The sequence below is a fragment of the Mustelus asterias genome, chromosome 12 (genome assembly GCF_964213995.1).
Source record: "Mustelus asterias chromosome 12, sMusAst1.hap1.1, whole genome shotgun sequence".
NCBI classification, from domain to species: Eukaryota; Metazoa; Chordata; class Chondrichthyes; order Carcharhiniformes; family Triakidae; genus Mustelus; species Mustelus asterias.
In genome coordinates, this window is record NC_135812.1 from 48,531,252 (window position 1) to 48,552,285 (window position 21,034).

The following is a 21,034-nucleotide window of genomic DNA, read 5'->3' on the forward strand; positions in this document are numbered from 1 at the left end:
CTTTTAGCTCGGAATGTGTTACTTTGTGCAGTTAATGGACCTTTTGTTTACTTACGTTCTCCTGGCCATTTCAGACGGTGTTGATTGACAGGGTCATATGGGGCAGTCCTGGTTTTTATGCAGAAGAGAAATAGGTTTTTGCAAAGAAATGTAGTTGCTGGAGAGGGCTTGTTAAAGATAACGGGCGGGATTTTACGGCCATGCCCGAGCGAGACCAGAAATTCTCGCCCAATGTCAATAGACATTTCCATTCTCCGTCCCTCGCCTGCTCCGATTCTGTGGTGAGCGCGGCGGTAGAATTCCGGTGAGCATCTTACAAGCAGCTTTTAGTCTCTGAAACCTCCAAGCCTGATAACCCGTCAAAGTGAATATGCCTGGTTTTGCTAATTAGTTTTAAAGTGGAGTTGTGGCAGGGAATTGCTTGAAGTCAAAGCTGTTGAAGCTCATTCCCTCTCTCTGAAAACTCCAAGACTCTTAACAAAGGTTAAAGCAAGTACGCATGTGTTTTGCTCACTGTGTTCAAAGTGTGTTTTAAGCCTGTAAGAGAAATATTGTTTGATTGGAACTGATGGCTGAGTGTGTGGGAGGAAGGGGTGTGTTGGGGGGGGAGGGGGAGTGATGTTGCTCAGGACTGGGAGCCAGGGCAGTTGAGTTGATCAGGGTTACCGGAGGTGATAGGTACTGTTGTGTTGAGTTGGTATCTACAAGACTGGTGTGGGACGAGCTGTACCAAACTGGGGCATAGTCTGCTCCAGTCGAGTAGACGATGGCAAGAACTGAGGTCCTTGAGGTTTGGATCAGCGTTCACCTCACTCCACCCGTCAGTACACAGACAATGATCTTAAGGAGAAAGAATTCAGCAACCGTGACCGTCTTGAATCCCGATATCATGAAATCTAAAACCGTCAGCAATATGATCGTGATCTACAAGATTATAACTGGCACAGACAAAGAAAAATCTGTTTCCATTAGCTGATGCTACAATGATTGGTGGACACAGGTTTACAGATTTGAGTGAGAGTTGCAGGGAGGGATGTGAGGAAGAAATGTTTAAACAGCGAGTGCTAATGACCTGGAACTCACTGCCCAAGAGGGTGGAAATGGAAACAATCTATGAATTCGAAAGGAAATTGGATGGATACTGGAAAGAAATAAACCTGTGGAGCTACAGGGATAGAGAGGGAGATCGGGACTGACTGGATTGGTCTGTGGAGAACTGGCATGTATTCAATGGGCCGAATGGCCCAATATTCTGCTGTAAAATCACCATGACTAATCTTTGGTCTGCTCCTCTTGGTCCCTTCTAGTTTTCTGTGCACCTTATCTCCCCTCTCTGCTGCTGAGTCCTGGTGTCCCTCACACATTCTCTGTTTTATCTTCTTTCATTTTCATCTTGTGCTTCCTCTCGCTCTGTCTCACCGTCTTCTCTACATGTAGCAGGAGGAGAATGTGCAACAAAAAGAGTGTCACAGCAAAGGGAGAGTGAGAGAGAAAGTGTATGTGTGCGGGTGTGAGCGTGAAAAGGATGTTTGTTGAGTGCTGAATGCCAGTGTGAGGGAGGGGGGTGAGGTTTGAGCAGCCTCTGGCGGCAGCAAAAGCCTACTGCACCTGGTATTCCCAGGCGGTCTCCCATCCAAGTACTAACCAGGCCTGAGTCTGCTTAGCTTCCGAGATCAGACGAGATCGGGCGTTTTCAGACTAGTATGGCCGTAGGCATTTGCTCACTCCTTCTCTCCCTCCTTAAAGGGGTCCAATCCCTTCACGTTCAGTCTTTTTATTACTTGATACAATTACATTGCACACAAACATTTTCATTTGCATGCATTCCTCACCTCGCTCTCTTTCTCTCTGCCTCACAACCACACTCACCAACTGCTCAGCCCCCACCTTCACTGCCGAGTCTTCAGCTTCAACGCTACCTCACTCAAACATGCACTCACTCAAACTCTGCTCCCTCATCCCTCAAAATACAGACACTCGAGAAGTAGCCTTCTCTCCCAGCTAATGTTCCCAACTCTGCTCACAGACAATCCTGGAGCTTTGATCATGTGACATTCCCACCACATCGGATATCTGATCATGCAATTCCTCATCACGTCATGTCGGATCACGTGACTTTGACAATTGTTCCTCCCTTGTAAACAGGGATGTTCACTCCCCATTCCTGCCCACCTTTCACACAGCTCTCCATTACAGCCACTGGACCACAACCCCATGTGGCAATTTGTGCAGCCAACTTGTCCACCTTATTTTAACACACCTCCCAGTCACACACATACATTCCAACAGCATGCTAGTCAGCTTCACTCTCCTCCTCCATCTAATTGCTGCTTATTGGCAGGGGGATGGACACCAGCTCATAGTCGGAGAAACCGAATCCTGATAACCCAAATCAAAGTGAATATGGCTGGATTTGCTAATTAGTTTTAAAGTGGAGTTGTGGCTGGGAATTGCTTGAAGTCAAAGCTGTTGAAGCCCATTCCCTCTCTCTGAAATCTCCAAGATTCTTAACAAAGGTTAAAGCAAGTAGGCCTGTGTTTTGCTAACTGTGTTCAAAGTGTGTTTTAAGGCTGTAAGAGAAATATTGCTTGAATGGAACTGATGGTCGGAGTTGGAGGGGGGAGTGATGTTGCTCAGAACTGGGAGCCAGGGCAGTCGAGTTGATCGGGGTTACCGGAGGTGATAGGTACTGTTGTGTTGTGTTGGTATCTACAAGACTGGTGTGGGATGAGCTGTACCAAACTAGGGCACAGTATGCTCCAGTCGAGTAGACGATGGCAAGAGCTGAGGTCCCTGAGGTTTTGATCAGCCAAGAATCAGCGTTCACCTCACTCCACCCACAGTAAAACCCGGGGAAGGCAATGATCTTAACAAGAAAAAATTCAGCAAGCTCGGCCGTCTCGAATCCCGATATCACGATGTCTAAAACCAGCAGCAATATGATCGTGCCCTCCAAGATTATAACTGTGTGGCCAAACGGGCCACTTAAAATGGCGATTTGTAAAGCACTCTGGGACAATTGGACAAGAACCAAAACAGCAGGCTGCCACCCAAAAGACAGAGATAAACAGGCTGCAACTCAGACGACTGAATACACAGGATATGGGCCATCTCCACGACAAAAGGGACTTTCTGGTCAAACTGGGTTGTTTACCAGACATAGGGACGCCGCAACCCCTTATTTGGGAGGGAGATGTGTGTCCTATGTTCCTCCAGCACCTACAGACATGGCTGTTGGGGACACACCCAGAGTTTGGTGTGGCAGCACCCGATTGGACTTTATCGATCAGGGTCATCAAGTCCTGACCGATTGATTGGCAATGGCCAAAAGAGGCGCGAAAACCAACTGGATATAAAGGGTGCTGCACAACAGAAGCAGCTCTCTCTCTCTCTGACCCCAAGAACGAGCTACAACAACAGTGACTGTCGCCAGCAACGACCAGCACGAGGAGAGCCACCACACCCGAGAAGGAAGAAAGACCAGAGCCAGAGTGCCAGACCAGACCAAAGGACCCGACTACGCAGAGGACTACCGAGACCAACGCACAGATAAAGGCCAATATCTGCTTGGGTACTTGTCAGTCACGCAAAGTTAAGTCAAGGCCTAGTACTGGACTTGAACTTTAGTATTTTCTGTAAGATAACTTATTGTTGGTTGGATGGGTGATTATTGATTGTGTGTTTTGAATAAATATTGGTTGTACTAACAAGAAGTCTACTCGCAATTCCTTGCCCATCGTATAAGGGTTAAAATAGACTGTGCGGCAGGCACAACAACTGGTACAGACAAGGAAAAATCTGTTTCCATTAGCTGATGCTACAATGATTGGTGGACACAGGTTTACAGATTTGAGTGAGAGGTGAAGGGAGGGATGTGAGGAAGAAATGTTTAAACAGCGAGTGCTAATGACCTGGAACTCACTGCCCACGAGGGTGGAAGTGGAAACAATCTAATGTTCCCAACTCTGCTCACAGACAATCCTGGAGCTTTAATCATGTGACATTCCCACCACATCGGATATCTGATCATGCAATTCCTCATCACGTCATGTCGGCTCACGTGACTTTGACAATTGTTCCTCCCTTGTAAACAGGGATGTTCACTCCCCATTCCTGCCCACCTTTCACACAGCTCTCCATTACAGCCACTGGACCACAACCCCATGTGGCAATTTGTGCAGCCAACTTGTCCACCTTATTTTAACACACCTCCCACGCACACATATACATTCCAACAGCATGCTAGTCAGCTTCACTCTCCTGCTCCATCTAATTGCTGCTTGTTGGCAGGGGGATGGAAACCAGCTTATAGTCGGAGAAAAGAGGAATAAGGTGCATAAAGGAGTGTGTTGGACAGTCCGAGAGAAAGGGAGCAATTCCATACTGGATTCGATAGTAGATTCAGAAACACTGTGAGAAATGCAAAGACGGGATTACAAAGCACGTATGTAAACACACAAAGTGTGGTGAATAAGGTTGGTGAGCTGCAAGTACCAATATCCATCTGGGAATGTGATACAGTAGCAATAAAGGGAATGTGGTGGATGTTGTCTATCTGGACTTTTAGAAAAAGTTTGAGAATGTACCACATCGAAGGCTGGCTGGTGTGATGAGACTGTGCTATTTTGATGTATTCTATGTTTGTGGTGAACCATCGTTGGTTCCCACTAGATAGTACTGAGCCAGGGTCTGGCCAGTACTACAAGTATGTATATATGTTGCTGTTGGGGTTAGGGATGGGTTGTTCTACTTGTTGCTGTTGGGGTTAGGGTTGGGTTGTTAAACCTTTGTATTATAGTATTGTGGTACATCCCAGTCGGGCTCCGCCTCCTGAGAGAGGTATAAAGGTCTCTGCTCTGTCTGGGACCCCTCAGTCTGGGATCGTGTATATAATTAGTAGCTGCCTTGTTACAGCAAATAAAAGCCTTTATTTCCTGAGCATCAAGCCTCGTGTGTGATAACGCGCATCAATTTTATTTGCTGTAAATAAACTCTCGTCGAAGAAAAAAAAAGAGAGTGTGGAGCAGATACTGAAGCCTGAACGCCTTGCACTAGATCCACGTGCGGTGGGCGCCTCTAACACCTTCGACCACTGGTTGAAATGTTTTGTGGACTACCTGGCAGCCTCCGCAGCGGTCACCACAGATGATGACAGACTCCGGGTCCTCCATGCAAGGGTAAGCGACACCGTCTACCTCGCGATCCGTGCGGCCACCGATTACACAAAGGCCCTCGAGCTTCTGAAGAAGCGTTATATTAAACCGCCCAACGAAATACACGCTCGTTACCTCTTAGCCACTCGACGACGGCAGTCCGGCGAAACGATGCAGGAATACGCAAACGAGCTCCTACAGCTAGCCAGGGGCTGTAACTGCAAAGCTGTGTCGGCTGAGCAGAGTATGAACGACCTCTCTCGAGATGCGTTTGTGGTGGGAGTCGGATCGTCGTACATCCGACTCAAACTCCTGGAGAAAGGTAACCTTGACCTTACCCAGGCAATAGAACTAGCGGAGGTGCTGGAGACGGCCTCCAAAAGCCTAGTATTGTATCCTGAAGACCACGTGGAGACAACGTGGCAGGAGCAGTCGTCAATCCCTCCTCGTCCCTCGGGTTCGAAATGCTGCGTAATGGCGTGCTCACACTCGGGCCAGATGACGGCAGCAGCTCCGGGCGGCCCGCGGTGTTACTTCTGTGGGGGAGCGAAGCATTCTCGGCAACGGTGTCCCGCTAAAGCTGTGTTGTGCTCCGCCTGCGGTAAGAAGGGGCACTATTCGAAAGTGTGCCGATCTAAATCTGCTTCTCGGAACAGCAGTGCGGCCTGCGATTCCTCAGAGCCCGGTTCTTCGTCGTCGAAATCGTCGAGGGTTTCGTCCACGTGCGAGGCCAGGACGACGCCATTACGGTCGACGGAGTCGGAGATGTGTGACCACCAGGGGTCGCTGAGTTTGGCGCCATCACCCACGTGCGACCTATGGGAGCGGCCATGTTGGTCGGCACCGAACGCGAACGACCAGCAGGGGTCATCCTCGTCAATTTCAGCTGCCTGCAGTGGCGCTCATGAACCAATGGTGGCGTCGATCATCCTGGACCAGGCCAAGCCTCATAGACTTGACAAGTCTATGATGGACATTCAGGTAAACGACCACTTGATTTATTGTCTGTTTGACAGCGGGAGCACTGAGAGCTTTATCCACCGAGACGCTGTGAAGCGGTGTGGACTCCGGATTCAACCTGTCAAACAGACAATTTCTATGGCATCAAGGTCCCGGTCTGTCACCGTGCTAGGGAGTTGTGTGGTAACTTTAACGGTGCAAGGCACAGTTTACGAGCGTTTCAAGCTCCTAGTGTTGCCGCACCTTTGCGCGCCAATACTTCTCGGACTAAACTTCATGGTCCACTTGAGGGGTGTAACCCTACAGTACGGTGGGCCACTCCCTTCGCTTTCAGTGGGAGAACAGCAGCCTCCAAATTGCCCAACGCGCCCCGCCTGTAGCCTCTCGACGCTGAAGATCACCACACCCTCCCTGTTCCAGAATCTTGTGCCAGGCTGCAAGCCCATTGCGACTAAGAGTAGGCGTTACAGCACTGAGGATCGGATCTTCATTCGATCTGAAGTTCAGCGGCTCCTCAAGGAAAACATCATACAACCCAGCGCTAGTCCGTGGAGAGCGCAGGTCGTGGTGGTCAAGATTGGGAACAAACCCCGGATGGTCATTGACTATAGTCAGACCATTAACAGATACACGCAGCTGGATGCGTATCCCCTCCCGCGCATATCTGATATGGTCAATCAGATTGCGCAGTACCGGGTGTTCTCCACCATAGACCTCAAGTCTGCCTACCACCAACTCCCCAGTCGCCCAGAGGACCGAAAATACACGGCTTTTGAGGCGGATGGTCGCTTGTATCACTTTCTCAGGGTTCCCTTTGGTGTCACCAATGGGGTCTCGGTCTTCCAGCGTGCTATGGACCGAATTGTGGACCAGAACGGGCTGCGGGCTACCTTCCCGTACCTGGATAACGTCACCATCTGCGGCCATGACCAGCAGGACCACGACACAAATCTCCTGAATTTCCTACGCACTGCATCTCGCCTGAACCTGACGCGAGAAGTGTGTGTTTCGTACGCGCCGTTTAGCCATCCTAGGATACGTGGTGGAAAAAGGGGTCATTGGCCCTGATCCAGACCGTATGCGCCCCCTCTCTGAACTTCCCCTGCCCACTAGTGCAAAAGCACTGAGAAGATGCTTAGGCTTCTTCTCTTATTATGCACTGTGGGTTCCCAATTACGCGGACAAAGTCCGTCCGCTCATTAAGTCCACTTCTTTTCCCCTAACACCAGAGGCCCGATTGGCCTTTGATAAATTAAAAGCCGACATCGCGAAAGCTATGATGCACGCTGTTGATGAGTCCATCCCCTTTCAGGTGGAGAGCGATGCATCTGATTTCGCCCTAGCCGCCACACTTAACCAGGCGGGCAGGCCCGTCGCATTTTTTTCCCGCACCCTCCAAGGCCCCGAAATTCGGCATTCAGCGGTGGAAAACGAGGCCCAGGCCATTGTGGAGGCCGTCAGCCACTGGCGCCATTACTTGGCGGGAAAACGGTTCACCCTGATCACGGACCAGCGGTCCGTGGCGTTCATGTTTAATAACACGCTGAGGGGCAAGATCAAGAACGACAAGATCTTGCGGTGGAGAATTGAACTCTCCACCTATAACTATGACATCATGTATCGTCCAGGGAAACTCAATGAGCCCTCGGATGCCCTCTCGCGTGGAACATGCGCCAGTATACAGGAGGACCGTTTGCAGGCTCTCCATAATGACCTATGCCATCCTGGGGTCACTCGGCTCTACCACTTTATAAAAGCCCGCAATCTGCCCTACTCGGTGGAGGACATCATGTCCATAACAAGAAGCTGTCGGGTATGCGCGGAATGCAAATCGCACTTTTACCGACCTGACCGGGCACAATTAGTCAAGGCCACTCGTCCCTTCGAGAGACTGAGTGTCGATTTTACGGGCCCCCTTCCCTCAACAGATCGGAATGTGTACTTCCTCAACATCATTGACGAGTACTCTAGATTCCCTTTTGTTATTCCCTGCTCTGATACATCCGCTGCCACGGTTATCAAGGCATTCCGTGATCTTTTTACCCTGTTCGGGTACCCCAGCTACATTCACAGCGACAGGGGCTCGTCGTTCATGAGCGATGACTTGAGGCAAGACCTGCTCTCATACGGGATTGCCTCTAGTAGAACCACGAGCTACAACCCTAGGGGTAACGGACAGGTGGAACGTGAGAATGCTACAGTCTGGAAGGCTGTCTTACTGGCGTTGAAGTCAAAAAGCCTTCCAGTCTCCCGTTGGCAAGAGGTGCTCCCTGATGCGCTCCATTCCATATGCTCACTCCTGTGTACGGCAACCAACGCTACTCCCCATGAGAGGATGTTTTCATTCCCTCGGAAGTCTTCCTCGGGGACCTCATTACCGTCTTGGTTGACGTACTCAGGACCTGTCCTCCTGCGGCGACATGTAAGGGCCCGCAAGTCCGACCCGTTGGTCGAACAGGTCCATCTCCTCCACGCCAACCCTCAGTATGCCTATGTGGTATACCCTGACGGGCGAGAGGACACGGTCTCGATCCGAGACCTGGCGCCAGCAGGGGACGTAGAAACCCCTGTCGCTCCCATACCCCCTGTTACAAACCCCATAACTCTTGTTTCCCCTCCGGACACGGCGCGGGCAGCATCGGGACCATTACTTAACCCTTTTACTCCCGTGTACAGCTTGCCTGAGTCCAGAGGATGGTCGCCACTTCAGGGCGTGTCGGAACTCCATGAATTACCGTCACCTCAGGGTCAACCGGCCCGTGGGACTGTGGAGGAACAGTTGGACATCGCCTTGGGGAGAACGCCACCGCAAGTGCCTATTCCGGTGTCATCGCCGGTATTGAGGAGGTCACAACGACAGTGCGGTCTCTCTGACCGTCTGAACTTATAGACTGATGACAAATTATTCTGTTTTTGTACCCCGCCAGCCTTTGTCTTAAAGGAGGGGTGAATGTGGTGAACCATCGTTGGTTCCCACTAGATAGTACTGAGCCAGGGTCTGGCCAGTACTACAAGTATGTATATATGTTGCTGTTGGGGTTAGGGATGGGTTGTTCCACTTGTTGCTGTTGGGGTTAGGGTTGGGTTGTTACACCTTTGTATTATAGTATTGTGGTACATCCCAGACGGGCTCCGCCTCCTGGGAGAGGTATAAAGGTCTCTGCTCTGTCTGGGACCCCTCAGTCTGGGATCGTGTATATAATTAGTAGCTGCCTTGTTACAGCAAATAAAAGCCTTTATTTCCTGAGCATCAAGCCTCGTGTGTGATAACGCGCATCAATGTTTGAGTGAGAGTGCTTCAAATGCAGTGTTTTTTTCGATTTGTCTGTTAAAACATGCAGCTCATTTGTTCAGAAAGCTGGTTAATAACTCCTTTTAGCTCGGAATGTGTTACTTTGTGCAGTTAATGGATCTTTTGTTTACTTACGTTCTCCTGGCTATTTCAGACTGTGTTGATTGACAGGGTCATATGGGGCAGTCCTTGCTTTAATGCAGAAGAGAAACAGGTTGCTGGAGAGGGCTTGTTAAAGATAACGGGCGGGATTTTACAGCCACGCTCGAGCGAGACCAGAAATTCTCGCCCAACGTCAACGGACATTTCCATTCTCCGTCCCTCTCCTGCTCCGATTCTGTGGTGGGCAGGGCGGTAGAATTCCGGTGAGCATCCTACAAGCAGCTTTTAGTCTCTGAAAGCCCCAATCCTGATAACCCAAATCAAAGTGAATATGCCTGGATTTGCTAATTAGTTTTAAAGTGGAGTGTGGCTGGGAATTGCTTGAAGTCAAAGCTGTTGAAGCCCATTCCCTCTCTCTGAAATCTCCAAGATTCTTAACAAAGGTTAAAGCAAGTACGCCTGTGTTTTGCTAACTGTGTTCAAAGTGTGTTTTAAGGTTGTAAGAGAAATATTGCTTGATTGGAACTGATGGTCGGAGTGGGGGAGGGGGAGTGATGTTGCTCAGGACTGGGAGCCAGGGCAGTCGAGTTGATCGGGGTTACCGGAGTTGACAGGTACTGTTGTGTTGAGCTGGTATCTACAAGACTGCTGTGGGATGAGTTGTACCAAACTAGGGCACAGTATGCTCCAGTCGAGTAGACGATGGCAAGAGCTGAGTTCCCTGAGGTTTTGATCAGCCAAGGATCAGCGTTCACCTCATTCCACCCACAGTAAAACCCGGGGAAGACAATGATATTAACAAGAAGAAATTCAGCAAGCACGGCCGTCTCGAATCCTGATATCATGATGTCTAAAACCAGCAGCAATATGATCGTGCCCTCCAAGATTATAACTGTGTGGCCAAACGGGCCACTTAAAATGGCGATTTGTAAAGCACTCTGGGACAATTGGGCAAGAACCAAAACAGCAGGCTGCCACCCAAAAGACAGGGATAAACAGGCTGCAACTCAGACGACTGAATACACAGGATATGGGCCATCTCCACGACAAAAGGGACTTTCTGGTCAAACTGGGTTGTTTACCAGACATAGGGACGCCGCAACCCCTTATTTGGGAGGGAGATGTGTGTCCTATGTTCCTCCAGCACCTACAGACATGGCTGTTGGGGACACACCCAGAGGTTGGAGTGGCAGCACCCGATTGGACTTTACCGATCAGGGTCATCAAGTCCTGACCGATTGATTGGCAATGGCCAAAAGAGGCGCGAAAACCAACTGGATATAAAGGGTGCTGCACAACAGAAGCAGCTCTCTCTCTCTCTCTCTGACCCCACGAACGAGCTACAACAACAGTGACTGTCGCCAGCAACGACCAGCACGAGGAGAGCCACCACACCCAAGAAGGAAGGAAGACCAGAGCCAGGGCGCCAGACCAGACCCAAGGACCCGACTACGCAGAGGACTACCGAGACCAACGCACAGATAAAGGCCAATATCTGCTTGGGTACTTGTCAGTCACGCAAAGTTAAGTCAAGGCCTAGTACTGGACTTGAACTTTAGTATTTTCTGTAAGATAACTTATTGTTGGTTGTATGGGTGATTATTGATTGTGTGTTTTAAATAAATATTGGTTGTACTAACAAGAAGTCTACTCGCAATTCCTTGCCCATCGTATAAGGGTTAAATAAGACTGTGCGGCAGGCACAACAACTGGTACAGACAAGGAAAAATCTGTTTCCATTAGCTGATGCTACAATGATTGGTGGACACAGGTTTACAGATTTGAGTGAGAGGTGAAGGGAGGGATGTGAGGAAGAAATGTTTAAACAGCGAGTGCTAATGACCTGGAACGCACTGCCCACGAGGGTGGAAGTGGAAACAATCCAAGAATTCAAAAGGAAATTGGATGGATACTGGAAAGAAATAAACCTGTGGAGCTACAGGGATAGAGAGGGAGATCGGGACTGACTGGATTGGTCTGTGGAGAGCCAGCATGTATTCAATGGGCCGAATGGCCTAATATTCTGCTGGAAAATCACCATGACTAATCTTTGGTCTGCTGCTCTAGGTCCCTTCTAGTTTTCTGTGCACCTTATCTCCCCTCTCTGCTGCTGAGTCCTGGTGTCCCTCACACATTCTCTGTTTTATCTTCTTTCATTTTCATCTTGTGCTTCCTCTCGCTCTGTCTCATCGTCTTCTCTACATGTAGCAGGAGGAGAATGTGCAACAAAAAGAGTGTCACAGCAAAGGGAGAGTGAGAGAGAAAGTGTATGTGTGCGGGTGTGAGCGTGAAAAGGATGTTTGTTGAGTGCTGAATGTCAGTGTGAGGGAGGGGGGTGAGGTTTGAGCAGCCTCTGGCGGCAGCAAAAGCCTACTGCACCTGGTATTCCCAGGCGGTCTCCCATCCAAGTACTAACCAGGCCTGAGTCTGCTTAGCTTCCAAGATCAGACGAGATCGGGCGTTTTCAGACTAGTATGGCCGTAGGAATTTGCTCACTCCTTCTCTCCCTCCTTAAAGGGGTCCAATCCCTTCACATTCATTCTTTTTATTACTTGAGACAATTACACTGCACACAAACATTTTCATTTGCATGCATTCCTCACCTCACTCTCTTTCTCTCTGCCTCACAAACACATTCACCACAGCTCAGCCCCCACCTTCACTGCCGAGTCTTCAGCTTCAACGCTACCTCACTCACTCAAACATCCACTCACTCAAACATGCACTCCTCAACATGCCCTCATTCAAACTCTGCTCCCTCACCCCTCAAAATACAGACACTCGAGAAGTAGCCTTCTCTCCCAGCTAATGTTCCCAACTCTGCTCACAGACAATCCTGGAGCTTTGATCATGTGACATTCCCACCACATCGGATATCTGATCATGCAATTCCTCATCACGTCATGTCGGATCACGTGACTTTGACAATTGTTCCTCCCTTGTAAACAGGGATGTTCACACCCCATTCCTGCCCACCTTTCACACAGCTCTCCATTACAGCCACTGGACCACAACCCCATGTGGCAATTTGTGCAGCCAACTTGTCCACCTTATTTTAACACACATCCCACTCACACATTCCAACAGCATGCTAGTCAGCTTCACTCTCCTCCTCCATCTGATTGCTGCTTATTGGCAGAGGGATGGAAACCAGCTTATAGTCAGAGAAAACAGGAATAAGGTGCATAAAGGAGTGTGTTGGACGAAGAGCAAAGAACAAACAAAATTAGAGCACAGGAACAGGCCCTACGGCCCTCCAAGCCTGCACCGACCTTGCTGCCCGACTTAACTAAAACCCCCTCCCCTTCCAGAGACCATATCCCTCTATTCCCATCCTATTCATGTATTTGTCAAGACGCCCCTTAAATGTCACTACCCTATCCGCTTCCACTACCTCCCGTGGCAACGAGTTCCAGGCAACCACTACTCTCTGTGTAAAAAACCTGCCTCATATGTCTCCTTTAAACCTTGCCCCTCGCACCTTAAACCTGTGCCCCCTAGTAAAAATTGACTCTTCCACCCTGGGAAAAAGCTTCTGACTATCCACTCTGTCCATGCCTCTCATAATCTTGTAGACTTCTATCAGGTCGCCGCTCAACCTCCATCGTTCCAGTGAGAACAAACCAAGTTTCTCCAACCTCTCCTCATAGCTACTGCACTCCATACCAGGCAACATGCTGGTAAATCTTTTCTGTACCCTCTCCAAAGCCTCCACATCCTTCTGGTAGTATGGTGACCAGAATTGAACACTATATTCCAGGTGCGGCCTAACTAAGGTTCTATAAAGACAATCCGAGAGAAGGGAGCAATTCCGTACTGGATTCGATAGTAGATTCAGAAACACCGTGAGAAATGCAAAGACTAGATTACAAAGCACGTATGTAAACACGCAATGTGTGGTGAATAAGGTTGGTGAGCTGCAAGCACCAATATCCATGTGGGAATGTGATATAGCGGCAACAAAGGGAATGTGGTGGATGTTGTCTATCTGGACTTCTGGAAAAAGTCTGAGAATGTACCACATCGAAGGCTGGCTGGTGTGATGAGACTGTGCTATTTTGATGTATTCTATGTTTGAGTTAGAGTGCTTCAAATGCAGTGTTTTTTTCGATTTGTCTGTTAAAACATGCAGCTCATTTGCTGAGAAAGCAGGTTCATAACTCCTTTTAGCTAGGAATGTGTTACTTTGTGCAGAAAAGATTTACTAGGATGATACCGGGACTTGATGGATTGAGTTATAAGGAGAGGCTGAATAGACTGGGACTTTTCCCTCTGGAGCGTAGGAGACTGAGGGGTGACCTTATAGAGGTCTATAAAATAATGAGGGGCATGGACAAGGTAGATTGTCAATTTCTTTTCCCAAAGGTAGCGGAGTCTAAAACTAGAGGGCATAGGTTTAAGGCGACAGGGGAGAGATACAAAAGTGTCCAGAGGGGCAATTCTTTCACACAGAGGGTGGTAAGTGTCTGGAACAAGCTGCCAGAGGTAGTAGTGGAGGCGGGTACAATTTTATTTTTCAAAAAGCATTTAGATAGTTACATGGGTACGATGGGTACAGAGGGATATGGGTCAAATGCGGCCAATTGGGATCAGCTTCGGGGTTTAAAAAAAAAAGGGCGGCATGGACAAGTTGGGCCGAAGGGCCTGTTTCCATGCTGTAAACCCCGTTGACTCTATCAGTTAATGGACCTTTTGTTTACTTACATTCTCCTGGCTATTTCAGACTGTGTTGATTGACAGGATCATATGGGGCTGTCCTGGTTTTTATGCAGAAGAGAAACAAGTTTTTGCAAAGAAGTGAAGTTGCTCGAGAGGGCTGGTTAAAGATAACGGGCGGGATTTTACAGCCACGCTCGAGCGAGACCGGAAATTCTCGCCCAATGTCAATGGACATTTCCATTCTCCGTCCTTTGCCTGCTCCGATTCTGTGGTGGGCGCGGCGGTAGAATTCCAGTGAGCATCCTGCAAGTAGCTTTTTGTCTTTGAAAGCTCCAAGCCTGATAACCCAAGTCAAAGTGAATATGCCTGGATTTCCTAACTAGTTTTAAAGTGGAGTTGTGGCTGGGAATTGCTTGAAGTCAAAGTTGTTGAAGCTCATTCCCTCTCTCTGATAACTCCAAGACTCTTAAGAAAGGTTAAAGTAAGTACGCCTGTGTTTTGCGAACTGTGTTCAAAGCGTGTTTGATGCCTATAAGAGAAATATTGCTTGATTGGAACTGATGGGGGGAGGGCGGGGGACGGGGGGGAGGGGGGGGGCGGGGGTGTGTGTGGTGATGTTGTTCAGGACTGGGAGCCAGGGTAGTAGAGTTGATCAGGGTTACCGGAGATGATAGGTATTGTTGTGTTGAGCTGGGTATCTACAGGACTGGTGTGGGATGAGTTGCACCAAAGTGGGGCACAGTCTGCTCCAGTCAAGTAGATGATGGCAAGAGCTGAGGTCCCTGAGGTTTCGATCAGCCAAGGATCAGCGTTCACCTCACTCCACCCACAGTAAAACCCGGGGAAGACAATGATCTTAACAAGAAAAAATTCAGCAAGCTCGGCCGTCTCGAATCCCGACATCACGATGTCTAAAACCGTCAGCAATATGATCGTGATCTACAAGATTATAACTGGCACAGACAAAGAAAAATCTGTTTCCAATAGCTGATGCTGCAATGATTGGTGGACACAGGTTTACAGATTTGAGTGAGAGGTGCAGGGAGGGATGTGAGGAAGAAATGTTTAAACAGCGAGTGCTAATGACCTGGAACTCACTGCCCACGAGGGTGGAAGTGGAAACAATCAATGAATTCAAAAAGAAATTGGATGGATACTGGAAAGAAATAAACCCGTGGAGCTACAGGGAAAGAGAGGGAGATCGGGACTGACTGGATTGGTCTGTGGAGAGCCGGCATGTATTCAATGGGCCGAATGGCCTCCTACACTGCTGTAAAATCACCATGACTAATCTTTGGTCTGCTGCTCTAGGTCCCTTCTAGTTTTCTGTGCACCTTATCTCCCCTCTCTGCTGCTGAGTCCTGGTGTCCCTCACACATTCTCTGTTTTATCTTCTTTCATTTTCATCTTGTGCTTCCTCTCGCTCTGTCTCACCGTCTTCTCTACATGTAGCAGGAGGAGAATGTGCAACAAAAAGAGTGTCACAGCAAAGGGAGAGTGAGAGAGAAAGTGTATGTGTGCGGGTGTGAGCGTGAAAAGGATGTTTGTTGAGTGCTGAATGCCAGTGTGAGGGAGGGGGGTGAGGTTTGAGCAGCCTCTGGCGGCAGCAAAAGCCTACTGCACCTGGTATTCCCAGGCGGTCTCCCATCCAAGTACTAACCAGGCCTGAGTCTGCTTAGCTTCCAAGATCAGACGAGATCGGGCGTTTTCAGACTAGTATGGCCGTAGGCATTTGCTCACTCCTTCTCTCCCTCCTTAAAGGGGTCCAATCCCTTCACATTCATTCTTTTTATTACTTGATACAATTACACTGCACACAAACATTTTCATTTGCATGCATTCCTCACCTCACTCTCTTTCTCTCTGCCTCACAACCACACTCACCACAGCTCAGCCCCCACCTTCACTGCCGAGTCTTCAGCTTCAATGCTACCTCACTCTCTCAAACATGCACTCACTCAAACTCTGCTCCCTCATCCCTCCAAATACAGACACTCGAGAAGTAGCCTTCTCTCCCAGCTAATGTTCCCAACTCTGCTCACAGACAATCCTGGAGCTTTGATCATGTGACATTCCAACCACATCGGATATCTGATCATGCAATTCCTCATCACGTCATGTCGGATCACGTGAGTTTGACAATTGTTCCTCCCTTGTAAACAGGGATGTTCACTCCCCATTCCTGCCCACCTTTCACACAGCTCTCCATTACAGCCACTGGACCACAGCCCCATGTGGCAATTTGTGCAGCCAACTTGTCCACCTTATTTTAACACACATCCCACTCACACATTCCAACAGCATGCTAGTCAGCTTCACTCTCCTCCTCCATCTGATTGCTGCTTATTGGCAGAGGGATGGAAACCAGCTTATAGTCAGAGAAAACAGGAATAAGGTGCATAAAGGAGTGTGTTGGACGAAGAGCAAAGAACAAACAAAATTAGAGCACAGGAACAGGCCCTACGGCCCTCCAAGCCTGCACCGACCTTGCTGCCCGACTTAACTAAAACCCCCTCCCCTTCCAGGGACCATATCCCTCTATTCCCATCCTATTCATGTATTTGTCAAGATGCCCCTTAAATGTCACTACCCTATCCGCTTCCACTACCACCCGTGGCAACGAGTTCCAGGCACCCACTACTCTCTGTGTAAAAAACCTGCCTCATATATCTCCTTTAAACCTTGCCCCTCGCACCTTAAACCTGTGCCCCCTAGTAAAAATTGACTCTTCCACCCTGGGAAAAAGCTTCTGACTATCCACTCTGTCCATGCCTCTCATAATCTTGTAGACTTCTATCAGGTCGCCGCTCAACCTCCATCGTTCCAGTGAGAACAAACCAAGTTTCTCCAACCTCTCCTCATAGCTACTGCACTCCATACCAGGCAACATGCTGGTAAATCTTTTCTGTACCCTCTCCAAAGCCTCCACATCCTTCTGGTAGTATGGTGACCAGAATTGAACACTATATTCCAGGTGCGGCCTAACTAAGGTTCTATAAAGACAATCCGAGAGAAGGGAGCAATTCCGTACTGGATTCGATAGTAGATTCAGAAACACCGTGAGAAATGCAAAGACTGGATTACAAAGCACGTATGTAAACACGCAATGTGTGGTGAATAAGGTTGGTGAGCTGCAAGCACCAATATCCATGTGGGAATGTGATATAGCGGCAACAAAGGGAATGTGGTGGATGTTGTCTATCTGGACTTCTGGAAAAAGTCTGAGAATGTACCACATCGAAGGCTGGCTGGTGTGATGAGACTGTGCTATTTTGATGTATTCTATGTTTGAGTTAGAGTGCTTCAAATGCAGTGTTTTTTTCGATTTGTCTGTTAAAACATGCAGCTCATTTGCTGAGAAAGCAGGTTCATAACTCCTTTTAGCTAGGAATGTGTTACTTTGTGCAGAAAAGATTTACTAGGATGATACCGGGACTTGATGGATTGAGTTATAAGGAGAGGCTGAATAGACTGGGACTTTTCCCTCTGGAGCGTAGGAGACTGAGGGGTGACCTTATAGAGGTCTATAAAATAATGAGGGGCATGGACAAGGTAGATTGTCAATATCTTTTCCCAAAGGTAGCGGAGTCTAAAACTAGAGGGCATAGGTTTAAAGCGACAGGGGAGAGATACAAAAGTGTCCAGAGGGGCAATTCTTTCACACAGAGGGTGGTAAGTGTCTGGAACAAGCTGCCAGAGGTAGTAGTGGAGGCGGGTACAATTTTATTTTTCAAAAAGCATTTAGATAGTTACATGGGTACGATGGGTACAGAGGGATATGGGTCAAATGCGGCCAATTGGGATCAGCTTCGGGGTTTAAAAAAAAAAGGGCGGCATGGACAAGTTGGGCCGAAGGGCCTGTTTCCATGCTGTAAACCCCTTTGACTCTATCAGTTAATGGACCTTTTGTTTACTTACATTCTCCTGGCTATTTCAGACTGTGTTGATTGACAGGATCATATGGGACAGTCCTGGTTTTCATGCAGAAGAGAAACAAGTTTTTGCAAAGAAGTGAAGTTGCTCGAGAGGGCTGGTTAAAGATAACGGGCGGGATTTTACAGCCACGCTCGATCTAGACCGGAAATTCTCGCCCAATGTCAACGGACATTTCCATTCTCCGTCCTTGGCCTGCTCCGATTCTGTGGTGGTCGCGGCGGTAGAATTCCGGTGAGCATCCTACAAGCAGCTTTTAGTCTCTGAAAGCTCCAAGCCTGATAACCCAAGTCAAAGTGAATATGCCTGGATTTCCTAACTAGTTTTAAAGTGGAGTTGTGGCAGGGAATTGCTTGAAGTCAAAGTTGTTGAAGCTCATTCCCTCTCTCTGAAATCTCCAAGACTCTTAAGAAAGGTTAAAGTAAGTACGCCTGTGTTTTGCGAACTGTGTTCAAAGCGTGTTTGATGCCTATAAGAGAAATATTGCTTGATTGGAACTGATGGGGGGAGGGCGGGGGACGGGGGGGTGGGGGGGGCGGGGGGGGGGGGGTGGGGGGGGGGGGCGGTGATGTTGTTCAGGACTGGGAGCCAGGGCAGTAGAGTTGACCAGGGTTACCGGAGATGATAGGTACTGTTGTGTTGAGCTGGGTATCTACAAGACTGGTGTGGGATGAGTTGCACCAAAGTGGGGCACAGTCTGCTCCAGTCGAGTAGATGATGGCAAGAGCTGAGGTCCCTGAGGTTTCGATCAGCCAAGGATCAGCGTTCACCTCACTCCACCCACAGTAAAACCCGGGGAAGACAATGATCTTAACAAGAAAAAATTCAGCAAGCTCGGCCGTCTCGAATCCCGACATCACGATGTCTAAAACCGTCAGCAATATGATCGTGATCTACAAGATTATAACTGGCACAGACAAGGAAAAATCTATTTCCAATAGCTGATGCTACAATGATTGGTGGACACAGGTTTACAGATTTGAGTGAGAGGTGAAGGGAGGGATGTGAGGAAGAAATGTTTAAACAGCGAGTGCTAATGACCTGGAACTCACTGCCCACGAGGGTGGAAGTGGAAACAACCAATGAATTCAAAAGGAAATTGGATGGATACTGGAAAGAAATAAACCTGTGGAGCTACAGGGAAAGAGAGGGAGATCGGGACTGACTGGATTGGTCTGTGGAGAGCTGGCATGTATTCAATGGGCCGAATGGCCTCCCACACTGCTGTAAAATCACCATGACTAATCTTTGGTCTGCTGCTCTAGGTCCCTTCTAGTTTTCTGTGCACATTATCTCCCCTCTCTGCTGCTGAGTCCTGGTGTCCCTCACACATTCTCTGTTTTAGCTTCTTTCATTTTCATCTTGTGCTTCCTCTCGCTCTGTCTCATCGTCTTCTCTACATGTAGCAGGAGGAGAATGTGCAACAAAAAGAGTGTCACAGCAAAGGGAGAGTGAGAGAGAAAGTGTATGTGTGCGGGTGTGAGCGTGAAAAGGATGTTTGTTGAGTGCTGAATGTCAGTGTGAGGGAGGGGGGTGAGGTTTGAGCAGCCTCTGGCGGCAGCAAAAGCCTACTGCACCTGGTATTCCCAGGCGGTCTCCCATCCAAGTACTAACCAGGCCTGAGTCTGCTTAGCTTCCGAGATCAGACGAGATCGGGCGTTTTCAGACTAGTATGGCCGTAGGCATTTGCTCACTCCTTCTCTCCCTCCTTAAAGGGGTCCAATCCCTTCACATTCATTCTTTTTATTACTTGAGACAATTACACTGCGCACAAACATTTTCATTTGCATGCATTCCTCACCTCACTCTCTTACTCTCTGCCTCACAACCACACTCACCAACAGCTCAGCCCCCACCTTCACTGCCGAGTCTTCAACTTCAACGCTACCTCACTCAAACATGCACTCACTCAAACATGCACTTCTCAACATGCCCTCATTCAAACTCTGCTCCCTCACCCCTCAAAATACAGACACTCGAGAACTTGCCTTCTCTCCCAGCTAATGTTCCCAACTCTGCTCACAGACAATCCTGGAGCTTTAATCATGTGACATTCCCACCACATCGGATATCTGATCATGCAATTCCTCATCACGTCATGTCGGATCACGTGAGTTTGACAATTGTTCCTCCCTTGTAAACAGGGATGTTCACTCCCCATTCCTGCCCACCTTTCACACAGCTCTCCATTACAGCCACTGGACCACAACCCCATGTGGCAATTTGTGCAGCCAACTTGTCCACCTTATTGTAACACACCTCCCACTCACACACACACATTCCAACAGCATGCTAGTCAGCTTCACTCTCCTCCTCTATCTAATTGCTACTTATTGGCAGGGGGCTGGACACCAGCTCATAGTCGGAGAAAAGAGGAATAAGGTGCATAAAGGAGTGTGTTGGACAGTCCGAGAGAAAGGGAGCAATTCAGTTCTGGATTCGACAGTAGATTCAGAAACACTGTGAGAAATGCAAAGACAGGATTACAAAGCAGAAAGCTGGGCGGCACGGTATCACAGTGGTTAGCACGGCTGCTTCACAGCTCCAGGGACCTGTATTCGATTCCTGGCTTGGGTCACTGTCTGTGTGGAGTTTGCACATTCGCCTCGTGTCTGCGTGGGTTTCCCCTGGGTGCTCCGGTTTCCTCCCACAGTCCAAAGATGTGCGGGTTAGGTTGATTGGCCATGCTAAAATTGCCCGTAGTGTCCTGGGATGCGTAGGTTAGAGGGATTAGTGGGTAAATATGTAGGGATATGAGGGTAGGGCCAGGGTGGGATTGTTGTCGGTGCAGACTCGATGGGCCGAATGGCCTCTTTCTGTGCTGTAGGGTTTCTAAGTATGTAAACACACAATGTGTGGTGAATAAGGTTGGTGAGCTGCAAGCACCAATATCCATGTGGGATTATGATATCGCGGCAATAAAGGGAATGTGGTG

The 21,034-nt window shown here is 48.7% G+C and overlaps 1 protein-coding gene and 4 non-coding genes across 10 annotated transcripts in view; all 5 read right to left on the minus strand.

Moving 5' to 3' along the window:
* LOC144501430 (protein spinster homolog 1-like) overlaps nt 1-21,034 on the minus strand; it is a 205,321-nt gene that overhangs the window by 93,667 nt on the left and 90,620 nt on the right. The window lies entirely within an intron of this gene.
* Nucleotides 1,597-1,715, minus strand: LOC144502172 (5S ribosomal RNA). The gene has a single exon (XR_013499307.1). It is a non-coding gene; the product is annotated as a 5S ribosomal RNA (ribosomal RNA).
* LOC144502169 (5S ribosomal RNA) lies at nt 11,875-11,993 on the minus strand. The gene has a single exon (XR_013499305.1). It is a non-coding gene; the product is annotated as a 5S ribosomal RNA (ribosomal RNA).
* Nucleotides 15,778-15,896, minus strand: LOC144502153 (5S ribosomal RNA). Its single transcript, XR_013499290.1, has one exon. It is a non-coding gene; the product is annotated as a 5S ribosomal RNA (ribosomal RNA).
* LOC144502176 (5S ribosomal RNA) lies at nt 19,665-19,783 on the minus strand. Its single transcript, XR_013499308.1, has one exon. It is a non-coding gene; the product is annotated as a 5S ribosomal RNA (ribosomal RNA).